This window comes from Leptonychotes weddellii, chromosome 6 (assembly GCF_054177405.1).
Source record: "Leptonychotes weddellii isolate Sample4059 chromosome 6, ASM5417740v2, whole genome shotgun sequence".
Lineage (NCBI taxonomy): Eukaryota > Metazoa > Chordata > Mammalia > Carnivora > Phocidae > Leptonychotes > Leptonychotes weddellii.
This window is the reverse complement of record NC_138374.1, coordinates 42,406,434-42,418,444: the sequence shown is the minus strand read 5'-3', so window position 1 is coordinate 42,418,444 and position 12,011 is coordinate 42,406,434. Positions and strand designations below refer to the sequence as shown.

At 48.2% G+C, this 12,011-nt stretch overlaps 1 protein-coding gene across 1 annotated transcript in view; it reads left to right on the top strand.

Moving 5' to 3' along the window:
• SH2D4B (SH2 domain containing 4B) overlaps nt 1-12,011 on the top strand; it is a 63,798-nt gene that overhangs the window by 35,167 nt on the left and 16,620 nt on the right. The gene's annotated exons all lie outside the window — the stretch shown is intronic.

The window sequence follows — 12,011 nt, the reverse complement described above, 5'->3', positions numbered from 1 at the left end:
GTCATCAGGGGCAGTGGAGGACTTTGGACTTGGCTACTTTTGCGCCGCCCCCACAGAGACTGGCCAGTCTCCCAGTGTTAAGGATCGGCTCTCCTGGGTCACCTGGGCGACAGTGGCGTGAGACAGTTCCCATGGCTGCCCTCTGTTTGCTCATTGAATGTGCTGAGCTCAAGGCAGAGTTTGATTTCCCCAGGGCATGAGCTGAAATGCTGAGTGGCGTTCATCAAGGCTTTAGGGACCAAGGCAAACATCTCCGAGCAGGAGTCCAGGAGACTGGAGGCGCCAGGGATTCTGCATGTGCATTCGTTCCCCTCTGTCTGCTGGGGAAGGATGACCACGATCTTGCCCACTGCCGCCACTCACAGCCTCCTTGGCCATCCAGAGGCGTCTTCTCTATACTCACAAGACAGGGAGCTCTCCTTGCACTTGGTGGACAGGGCCTGCATCTTGTGGTCTGAGCCTGCATCCCAGGTCCTGGCCTTAGACTGGCGCACAGCAGGTTCTGAACAAATACCTGTTGATTAGATGACAGAATGGCTGAATGAAGAGGTCAGAGTCACCCAAGCAGAAGACTCCCTGGAAGTGTCTAACTCCTCATTTTTCAGATAAGGAAACAGGTCCAGAGTGGGGAGAAAGTTTTCATCATATCACCGATAGCCTTGTAAAGTCAAGTTCAAGAATATATCTCAAGCTCATGATCCCAGTCCGGTGATCTGAACCTGGAGAGGCCTCAAACTGGGAAACCGGATTGTAATTTCAGCAGAGACTTGCTACAGTGAGCTAGGAGTCGTTACTGGCCATCAACCTCTTCTGTATCAGTTAGCTATTGTGACATAACAAATCACCCCAAAACTCAGGAGCTGAAAACAAATAAGCATTTATTGTTTATTCGTAAATTTCCGAATCGACTAGGCAGTTCTTCTGGGATGGGCCAGGCTCAGATGATCTGAGCTGAGCTTGCTCATGTGTCCCCAGATAGCGGGCTGGTCTGCTGGGTGCTGACTTATCCAGGACAGACTTGCCCGAGACATCTCTTCTCTGCTCCGTATGGTTTCTTATTCTCCAGCAGCCTGGCCAGACTGCCAGGTTTCTCTGGATAAGTTGCATGCTGGCCTTGCTCCCGGAGTCTTCCCTCCCTTATCAGCACTGAGCCCAGGTTTGTCTGTGGACTCCCCTGGTCAGAATGGGTCTCTTCGGCTGCAGTTAGCATCCATCAGACCCTGACCTGCCTTTGCTTCACTTCTGCCTGCCTCCGGGGAGCTTGGCCAGCCTCCACCTTGGCCTGTGTCTCCCCTTGCAATGCGAACTACACACCTGCTTCCTGAGCAGCCTCCACGTGTTCTCAGTTCCATCCGGATGGAGAGCATGACCCTCAGTGCCATGATGGGCACGAGAGACCGTGTGTTCTTAAGGGCTAATGGGGAGGCCCTCACAGGCAAGCTGTGGGCGTGGCTCCAGCTCTAGGAAAGGCAGCTGGAGTGAAATCATGCAGGGGCGAGCAAGGCCATGTGCACCTTCATCCCATCTTCAGGAGCCCAAAGAGTTTATGAACTATTGAGTGTAGGTGGTAGCCATACTACAGGTGGGATGGCTGAAATGTAGCATTTTTCAGGGACTGTCCAAGGTCATAAAGGGCACAGAGGCACCACCCAGTTCATGCAGGAATGTCTTCACTGGTCTGCCTGTTTCACTCTGGCCCCTCTACAATTAACCCTTCACGCAGCATCCTGCGAATATTTTAAATATAAATCAGATCCTGTCACTCCCTTGCTTAATACCTTTATATTTGCAATGAATTTCAAACGCCATGCTGGGGCCTGCAGGGCCCCCAATGATGGGTCCTGCTTCCTGCTCCAGCCTCATACCACAATTCTCCCTTTGTCCACCTTGCTTCCACAACTCTGGCTTTTTCCCTCCTCCTCAAACAAGCCATTTTCTTTTCTGCCCCGGGCCCTTTGCACTTGCTTTTAATCTGGTTGGTATTGCTCTTTTCCTAGCTTTTTGCATGGATGATGCATTCTTTTTTTTTTTTTTTTAAAGATTTTATTTATTTATTTGAGAGAGAGAGAATGAGAGAGAGTACATGAGAGGGGGCAGGGTTAGAGGGAGAAGCAGGCTCCTCGCCGAGCAGGGAGCTGGATGCGGGACTTGATCCCTGGACTCCAGGACCATGACCTGAGCCGAAGGCAGTCGCTTAACCAACTGAGCCACCCAGGCGCCCGGACGATGCATTCTTATTTCTCATCTCAAATATCCCCTTCTCAGAGAGGCCTTTCCTGAATCCTTACCTAAAGAAGCCTTTGCCAGTTTCTCTCAACTCACTATGCTCATCTTTTTAAGAGTGCTCACCCAATTGATATTTATCTTGTTATTTGCTTTTGTCTGTTCTCCTACCTGAACGTAAGCCTGTGAAACTAAGGTCCTTGTTCATTTTCTCTGAATGCCTAAAGAATGGGTGAAGGTGGGAATCAAGTGCCAGATCAGATCCAGTCTTCCCAGTCCCAGAGAATAGTCATTGCTTCTCCACACTGGGCCCTGGTAGGTCTGGTAGGTGTGTGGGTCTCCTGAGGGCCTGATGAGTGAGGTTAAGCGGGAGCCGTCCACTTGTAGCCTGCCCCCTTCTCCAGGTATCTGTATCTGTAGGATATGTAGGATGGAGAGGCTCCTTATGGCCCAGAAAGAAAAAAGTCAACATTCACGGGTGACTGAGGCACACATCCCCCAAGCTGGTCCCAGGGGATTCCCTGCTTCTCACTTCGGTCCCAGTTATGTAGCCCTGAGAATTGCTGCTTTCCTTTTCATTCATCCATTAGAAGCACAGAAGGACATCAGGAGCATCTTAGGCGCCTGCGTAGTGCAGCTCCGAAGTTCTGTGGAGGAGGGGGCGGGGCGGGGGCCCCCGGGGGATCTGCAATGCTTGCCGCAGCCAGTGGAGAAGGCACGACAGAGGTGCTCCAGTTCATCTCTAGCTTTATTTTCTATCCTGATGAAAAAAATGTAATTTTTATATTGTCACAGAACAAACAGAACCATGATTTAAGTCTCATAATTTATGTAACTGATTTCATGTTCTCTTGACAGTTCTATCATAAAGCATGCGGGAAAGTTGCTAATACACAGACTGGAGCTATGTAGTGACAAAGTTTTTATTGATCTGTGACAGAATGAAAAGAAAAAGGCTCATGGATGGAGGGTGGCCCACCGTCTTTGCTTGGAAAGGACTGTGTCGTATTCTAAGATGATCTCCTTTCCTCTATTGTAGTGTGAAAATGTTCTATCTTTTATGAATGGGTGGTGATAGTAAGTGGTAGTTATTTTTATATATTACCTTTGCTCAGAAAAGCAAAAAGCTAGCAGCCCCATGTTGGTTTCTAAACTCTTGAGAATAACTTTGCTTCATACCTAAAATCCCAAAGTCTGGAACTATTGGTATGGTCCAACCTCTTCCCCAGTGGAGGCATTCCCTGACAGCATCCCTGAGTGCACACTGCCCCCCATGTCCTTCCAGAGAGTGAGCTACTGTCCATACTGCCCACAGGCAGCCTGCACCCATTTAACTGTGAGGGAGTCTTTGCCAAGGTTGGCTGGGGGCTCTGCTCTCAACTGCTCTTGGTTGGACATCTCAGCGGGGGTGGCTCTGCTCCCCGAATCTCCCACGCTCCCCCCGGGACCAGCAGGCTAGCCCAGGCATGCTCTTCCCAGCGACCAGAGAGCAAGTGGCATTCTAGGCTTGTGAATCTAGTCTTTGAAGCAGGACACTGTCAACTTTCACCTCATAACATTGGCCGCAGTATGTCAGAGAGTTCAGGGTGGGAAAGTATATCCTGCTCCTTTCCTGTGAGGAACTGCGAAGCTGTGTGTCGAAGGGTGTGAAGACAGGGAAGGAGAGAGAATTTGAGCCAATAATGCAAACTGTTACAACCCCAAAATAAATCTTTTCTTTCCTGGGTAAAACATTCCTTATTATTTTAGCTGGATTTTAAATATTTTTTTAAGAAAATATTTTATTTATTTATTTTAGAGAGAGAGTGAGCGCACAAGAGAGGGGAGGGGCAGAGGGAGAGGGAGAGAATCTCAAGCAGACTCCACATGGAGAATGGAGCCCGATGTGGGGCTTGATCTCATGACCCTGAGATCATGACCTGAGCTGACATCAAGAGTTGGCTGTTTAACTGACTGAGCCACCCAGGCGCCCCAGTTTAGCTGGGTTTTAGATGGAGATTAAAAATGACCACTGTGACTCCTGGTTCCTTCTCTACCCTCAAACACATTTGGATGCATTGTATGCTCCAAAGAGTAATGTGGACGAGGAGTCTGAAGATTTGGGGCCCACTCTAGAACCTAGCAGCTCTGTGACCTTGGGTGTGTCCTTTAAATCCCCATCTATGAAATTGAGATTTTAACATTGGTTTCACAGGACTTATGAAGATCAAGCCAACAAATGTGCTTTGTCCACCATAATGAGCCATGTTGGTGTGAGTGCTGATGTCTCTTGGAGTCTGAGGTGGGCCACAAGAGAAGCCACCCACTCTGGGAAACAGAGTTCAGAGGTGGGGCGGGGAGGGGAAGGAGAACTGGCTTCCTGCTGGGACCAAGGAGTTCTCAGTAGTCTCCTCTGTTAAAAAGAAAGTGGTAAAGTTATTCCTCCTTTCTCCTTTGTTCATTGTCATGTTCCGGGGGTTATAAGAGAGACTTCTAGTTCTACAAAAATACTCCCAAGAAAAGCTCGTGCATATGAGCTTGGATTTGGGGGAAAAATCTATTTTTGGACTTCAGCATGTATCTAAAATTATTAAGAACATCCTCTGTCTGAACATTGGCTCAGTTGGACCCCATTTCTCTTTCTGTGCTTAACTTGTAGAAAAACAGTCACAGTGTGATCCATGGTTTATTGTCTTGGCAACAACCCACTGGCTGTCTTGCCACTTACCCTTAGGGCTTGGTGGGGGTGCTAGGCAGTGGCTGATGTAGTTGGTATTGGTAAACTATTCCCACAGGACCCTCTTCAGGTCCTGGGAGTGGATCTTGAGCACGGCCTCACCTGCATTCAGGTGGGGTGTTATTGTCCTGCCTTTTCAGACAAGCACAAAGTGGGGGCTTCCCCAGGGAGGAGGTACTCCCTCCCCCACGTAGACAGTGCAGTCTGCAGGGAGCCCAGCAGTGGGGGGTGGCTTTCCATGCAAAGCTTGAGCTCGCAAGTGGAATGGGCACTGCTTCCTACCTTTCCACACTGTGACTTCAGAGCATAGTTAGAGGACAGGAATGTTGAAGGTCCTAGAGCTGCGAGGTTCTAGAATGGGCCCAAACCTTCAGACTCCTTGTTCACCTTGCCCTTGATCACAACGCATCTCAATGTGTTTGAGGGAAGGGAAGGAAATAGAGGTCACTGTGGTCATTTTCAGTGACTACCCAGGGGGATGTTTGTTTTGGAAAAGACTTGGTGTGGGATGGATGGGAGAATAGAGCCACCATTTCTCAATCTCTGGAGTTCTGTCTTGAGAAAAGAAGATTATTCTAAGAGGATAGGACCAGAGCTGGGGGCTAGGACTTATGAAGAGAGTCCTAGCATTGGGATTCGAGTTGGATCCCAAGAGAGAGTCAAGCTCCTCTCTTGAAGAAAGAGCTTTCTGGTGGTTACAGCTTACTATTGGGCAGTCTGGATGGCTGGTGGACTCATCAGTTGGGGAGTTGGGGGCCTTTAAGCATTCTGTCCTTAGTGCCCAGGGTGCAGTGTGATTCTGAGTGCATGTTCTGCTGACATCACTCCAGGACCAGGGGCTCTGCTCCTGCTGAGCCTCGAGTTTTCTCTGGTGCACAGGGCACGGGGCCACTAGGGGGCGCCTGGGAGTCTGCGGGCTAAGAATGAAAGGTGACTTGGTTTCTTCACCTTGCTCATTTCTCTATTGCTGGTGGTGTTTCTGGCGTAGGAGCTGAGGTACAGGCAGTGGGGACCTCCTCTGGATGGCTCTTCTGGGAGTCCTGCAGGCGAAAGACAGACTCACCAGGCCGTCCTGTCCGGAGGCAGCTCTTTGTGAAGTGGGAAAGATTGTGCTTGGAAGGCAGAGGCTGAGTGGGAATGGAGTCTAGACTCAGCTTCTCCAACTGCATGCACTGGGAGGTCTCCTCTTCTCTGAGCTGCACAGAGCAGGGAGGACTTAAATGGGCCGACCGTAGGTGACCCTCCTAGCATGATGTGGCTGTGCAGTCTTGCGTGTTTGCATGGTGGTGTAGATGTACAGGGTGGCTTGATGGGTATCATCTCACGGGAACTCTCAACTGCTCTTGACCCAGTCATGGTTTGCTCTTTACTGGTGACCATACTGAGGCCCAGAGAGCTTGAGAAATCAACCCCTGTTGGCTTCTGGATCCTGGTCTTTCCTACTCCATTTTGGAGGTTCCTTGAATATACTGCTACCAAAGGAGAGAGATTGGGGCCCAAAAGTCTTCCCTCTGGATTCACTGTCCCTTACTGTATATTCATTTGAAGCTCTTTTTTTTTTTTTAAGATTTTATTTATTTATTTGAGAGAGAGAGAGTTAATGAGAGGGAGAGGGAGAGAGAATCTGAAGCCGACACCGCACTGAGCACAGCCTGACGTGGGTCTCAATCCCACAACCATGAGATCATGACCTGAGTTGAAACCAGAAGTTGGATGCTAACCGACCGAGCCACCCAGGCGCCCTTCATCTGAACCTCTTTTAGATGCAGCCTGAGCTCTTTATTTTAAATCTTACCCCTGCTCATTCTGTGACCTTGTGGAGTGGAGCTGCCACTGGTCTCCTGGCCCAGCTAGAGGGAAAATCTGGGAATGCCCTGTTTGGCCTCTGACATTATTCTCAGAAGCTAGCATTTCTGGGGCTGAGATGGAAAGAACGAGCCAGCTCGGGCCCTGTCCTTGGTGTCCAAGATCAGTGGGAGGAGAGGGAACCATGGTGAGGCTTTGGAAGCTGTTGAGAAGTGGCAGCCAGTACGGGGGGCCCGGGCAACTATGACCCATGGACTAAGTCTATGTTAAGCAAGGACTGACTGCAGAGAAAGTAGTCATACCCACTTTGTAGTGGTGTTATGAGGATTAAGTGTATGATATTTATAAAGTGTTTAGAACATTCCTGACATAAAATAAATGCTTCCATTTATTATATGGAATAAATAAACATGGTAGCCTTTGGAGATGCATATGAGGATTTGAATATGTAAATGGTGGCCTCTGACCCTGAGGCCAGGTCACTGCTGTCACTTGGAAGTAAAGAAAAAGATGACATCAAATGATTGCATAAAAGAAAGATGATACTTATTTAGCCTCCACCCTCCCCCCAAAAAACGCAAGTCTGAATTTTCTTACATCATGACTCTGATTCCCATCTTGAAATGTGTTTTGAAAGCTGTGAGGGTAACACACGGGTCATTTGGAAAGATAGTTGGCATGTGGCAGATCCATCATGTCAAGTCAGATTGCTAAGTTTCCTGAGCAGAGCATGGAGTGGAAATTTTCCACCAACTCGGATCCCAAATGCAAAAATTTCTAAAGAGGGAAAAAGTAGGCTAGTTGACCTACTTTCCTCTTAAGTTCTTGCTTAAGCTGTTCCAACTAAGAAATAAAGGAATCTTTTTCCTTCTTTTAAAAAAAATTGTGCACTGGCTGTAAAGTCCCAAAAAAGGATTACAGAGAACAGCAACATTATTTTCTGCTTTAGGAAAGCATAGATTGTAATGGTGTTTTCAAGATCTGAACTCTTTCCTTTTGGCTCTCTGTAGCTCTGTGCTTTTGATTTCAGCCTTTTGTGTCTTGTCCACCTAACACTTTTATTTGGGTTGTTTTGCTGAGATATTTGTCTTCTGATCCACAGGTGAGGGTAACTAAAATGTGTGGGAAGGGACAGGGCTTGGACTTCTAGTTGGATTTGAGAGAACTGAATTTTTTCTTTTTTCTATTTGGATTTAAAAAAGCAGAGTAGCCACAAACCATGATGTCTGTTGATGTAATTGATTTGATATTCTTCTGACAGTCCCATCATATTTCTGGTGGTGACAAAAGATGCTTCCTATCTTCCTAACTCTGGGAGGTTCCTATCATAGGTTAGACCCTTCTTCAACTCCAGCAAGCTCTTTTGGGGTTTTCTTTGCTCCAGGCTCTGTAGTCTAGTTTCCCACCTGTTTCCAGCCCTGGTATCCAGCGCCCCAGCTCATGCCAGAGCCATTGGCCTCCCGTTTTCCTGAGGGCAGGCACGGGGTTGAACAGAAAGATGTGGTGGGGGGTGGGGCACAGCTGCTGTCTTCAAACCACTAATGTCCCCCAACCTGTGAGAGACCGCAAGGTCAGGACATGGAGCACGAGGTGAAAATCACAAGGGCTGACTTTGGCACAGTCTGATGTCCTGAGATGGAATAAGCTACCTCCAGGAGTCCTGAGCACCCACTGCTGGGGTGTGTAAACAGAAGCCAGATAGCCCTTCAGTCAAAACAGTGAGAGCACGGATGGTCCCGTCTGATGGCGATTAGGTCAGATCGCGTGACTCTTCTCCCCTCACCTTCCCACCAGGAGCTGTTCTCTCTCTGCTTATCTGAGAGACCAATATGGTGGCTTTGACATTTGCTAGAGAATAAAGTCTAGTCACTATAGTAGTTGAGAAGCCTTTCTGGAAATGAAGACTCATTAATATTTATGCATAATTATTAACAGTTTATCAGACTGAAATTACCTTCTGCTCCGTAAATAAGTTCTTTATAGATTTACATGCCAGAGCATTTGCTTACAGGTTTCATTTCAAACAATGATGCTGCTTTTGGGTGCTGTGATTCACACTGCCTCTCACCAGGGTGCCTGGGGCAGGAGGGTGTCCTCTACCCATGGGACAATCTAGCAATGCTTCCCGGAGGGGAACAACATGGCTTGCATATGCAATCAATGTTACGGCTCCTCAGGTAATGGGGACAATATACCGCCCCCTGCAGGTAGTGGGGTGTTACCAACATTGGCGCAGTCAAGTTGCAAGCTTCAGCGTACAAAGAAAGTGGAAGTCCTTTATTTTTCTACATTTCTCCCATGTCGTGAAGTTATCACTGCCCCCCCCCCTTCTTCCTTTCTGGGTAGTAGGGGAAAAAATAAACTCTAGTCCATTTTGTTTAACTTCATCCTATTCAGTGGAGTCATCTTCTTCGGGAGGCTAGGTCTTTAGGATTTTCTCCCCTGTCTGCTTCTCTCCAAGAAGGCATAGGAGTATTTGGGGCCTCTCTCCAGGGTGAGAAGGTTGTTGGGGGCAGGGTTGCCATGCAGATGTTCGGCCTTTGTCTTGCATCAGGGTAGGGGGCTGAGGGAGAAGAGAGGCTGACCCCTGGGTCTCTGCGGCCAAGCCCTGTACAGTGTATGGAGTTGTGTCCATCTGGAGACGCACAGAAGCACTTCTTGGATCGCGGGCGTCCCTGGAAAGGGGGCACTTAACCTTGTACTGGTTCTCAGGGGTGCAGCTTGCTCTCCAGGGGGTGTGGCTGGTTGGCCTCCCCTATGGGGTCATGCTGGCTTTTATGTTTTAACAGATAATTTATGAAATTTTTACTTTGTGCTGGCTATGCCAAGGAAACATTTCCTTGACTCCTCACACTACTCTCTGGAAGAGGTAGGAATACAGGCAGTTAGGTAGGAATACGGTGTTTATAATAGGCCAGACGCTGGCTCACATTCATGGACTTATTTAATCCTTGTATCATCGCTGTGTGCTTCCTGCTAGCATTAGCCCCATTTCACAGATGAGAAAGCTGAGGTACAGAGAATTGAGGCCACTTGCCTGAGGCTTACTCGTGGTAAGTGGGGGCCATGGGGCTCAAACCCTGGAGATCCCGCTCTAGAGTCCATGCCCCTGTGATACAAAGCAGCCTTGTCACCATCTCACAGGTGAGGGACTATGTTATGTAACTTCCCTGGGGGCAGGCAGGACTCAGGGGAGCCAGTTCCTTCTCAGTCCAGAACAGCTCCTCGAGGAGGAGGAGATGGCTATTTCCTTAGGAGACACGCAGCATTGTGGGTCGTGGGGTCAGCTGTTTCAGCTGTCATGCCTTATTCTTGGCTGAGGCAAGTGTCTGCTCCTTCCTAGGCCGGCACACCCCCCCACAGAAAGCCTGAAGGGTGACCTCCAAGTCTCGTACAGTATTCAAAGTCCTCATGCAATAAATGGGAGTAAAACAGGGAATTGTCAGTGTTGGGAATTGTCGAATTACCTGGGCAGGGGCATGAGGAAGCAGGCTCCCTGTATAAGGCATTTTTGTAATTAATTTATTGTAATTTTGTAATTAATATTAAGCTTCTGTTGTATTAGACACTGTGCTAAGTACAGGGCATTTGGTGGTGAACTCAACTGACAGCTTCCCTGCCCTCATGGAACTTATATTCATTTGCAAGTAACAGAAAAAAAAAAAAACCTGATATAATAAAAAAGAACTTATTTGTTCATGTGACTGAAAAATCCAAAGGTAGGCCTGGCTTCAGGCTTTGCTTGATCCAGGGAACTTAAGGTTTCAGCATCTGGCCTTTCTCCATCTCTCAGCTCTGTTGCTCTACACCATGATTTCTTGCCTAAGCAATGAACCAGCTTGTGGTTGCCACGTCCCCTTTTGCTTAGGTTGAAGTCCAGCAGACAGAGGACATGCTTTTTTCTCAATATTCCGGATACTGCTAGTCCCTACATCCTGCTGTGTTGGGTCTGGTTTGGTCACGTGCTCTCTCCTGAACCAGTCACTATGGCCAGAGGCATGAGACCTCTCTGATTGGCCAGGCGTGAGTCACATGACCATCCGGGTGAGGAATAGAATCCATCCCATTGCAAGGGCATAGACGTGAGTGTAGACGTGAGTGAGAGGCGTGGCTTCCCAAAAGGAGGTCAGCATTCCCTTGCCAGAAGATGGGCAGCTGGTCCTGAGTGGGCAAGACCAAACGATGTCTGGCATAGAGAGGAAAAAGCCCGTTCTTTGTCCTCGTGAAACTGTCAGTCCACTCAGCAAGACTGACCTGAAACAAATAGTCGTTTTATACTTTCAGCTGAAGTTAATGCTACACAGGATCCTTGGGTAGCCAGTTTCAGAAGTCATTCTACTGCGTGGTTGCCATCCTCTGTCCCAACAGTGGCGTTAGTGATTTGAACCTGGCATGTCAACTTGGAGCAGGCGGTCGTGGGCATGGGGTATTGCCTCTTGTGCATGGCGATATCTGGAACCAAGAAGCTCTTCCTGTGAAACCCTTGTCTCAGCAGTTAGCCGTGGTTAAATTTCATTTGGAGTTATAAAAAAATGAAGGCATGTGAACTCATTCATCACAGTCTCTGTGGCTTTAGGATGCTTTAAGAAACTGTTGAGAATGAAGAGCTTAATAATTCCAGCCTCTTTAATGATATCATCTGGAAAGTATGGCAATAAGAAAGGAAAGTCACAAAAATGAATGAGAAATAGCTAACCGGTTGATGGAGGAGTTGCCGGCCGGTGAGGCGTAGCTACAGTGAAAGCTGTAAGAAATATGCCCATCAGATAAATTGAGACCCATAAAAAGTAAAACGTCGTGTCTGGCCTGCCTGCATTTCGTTCTTTTCAGAGAGAAACCCTAACAGAGAAATAAAAGGAACCCATTTGGTTACTCAGGTTAAATTCGGAGCCAGTGATTTCAGGGACCGGGATGGAGGTGGAGGAGGGGCTGGGAACTGAATCCAGGATTTGCTAACATATGGATTTATGGGTCCCTTAGAGCCCAGCATCTTTTGGAGGTGTGTTTAAAGTGCCTTTCCTTTCCTGGGGCTGCCGCCAGTTAGCACCGATGGAATCAATATTTTGATAGCAACTTGAAGTTGTTGTTGGTGGTGTTTGAGAGCATCATCTTCATGGGATGCAGGGAGATGATTAGGTGAGGCTTAGCGAAGATGGCACGGGGATTTGTGCTCCGTACAATAAGAAGGGAGTCAGGAGCTGCTGGCCACACCTCGCGGGGCTGCCGGCTGCAAATGCGATATAAATGTGCGGGAATTGGAGCAGGG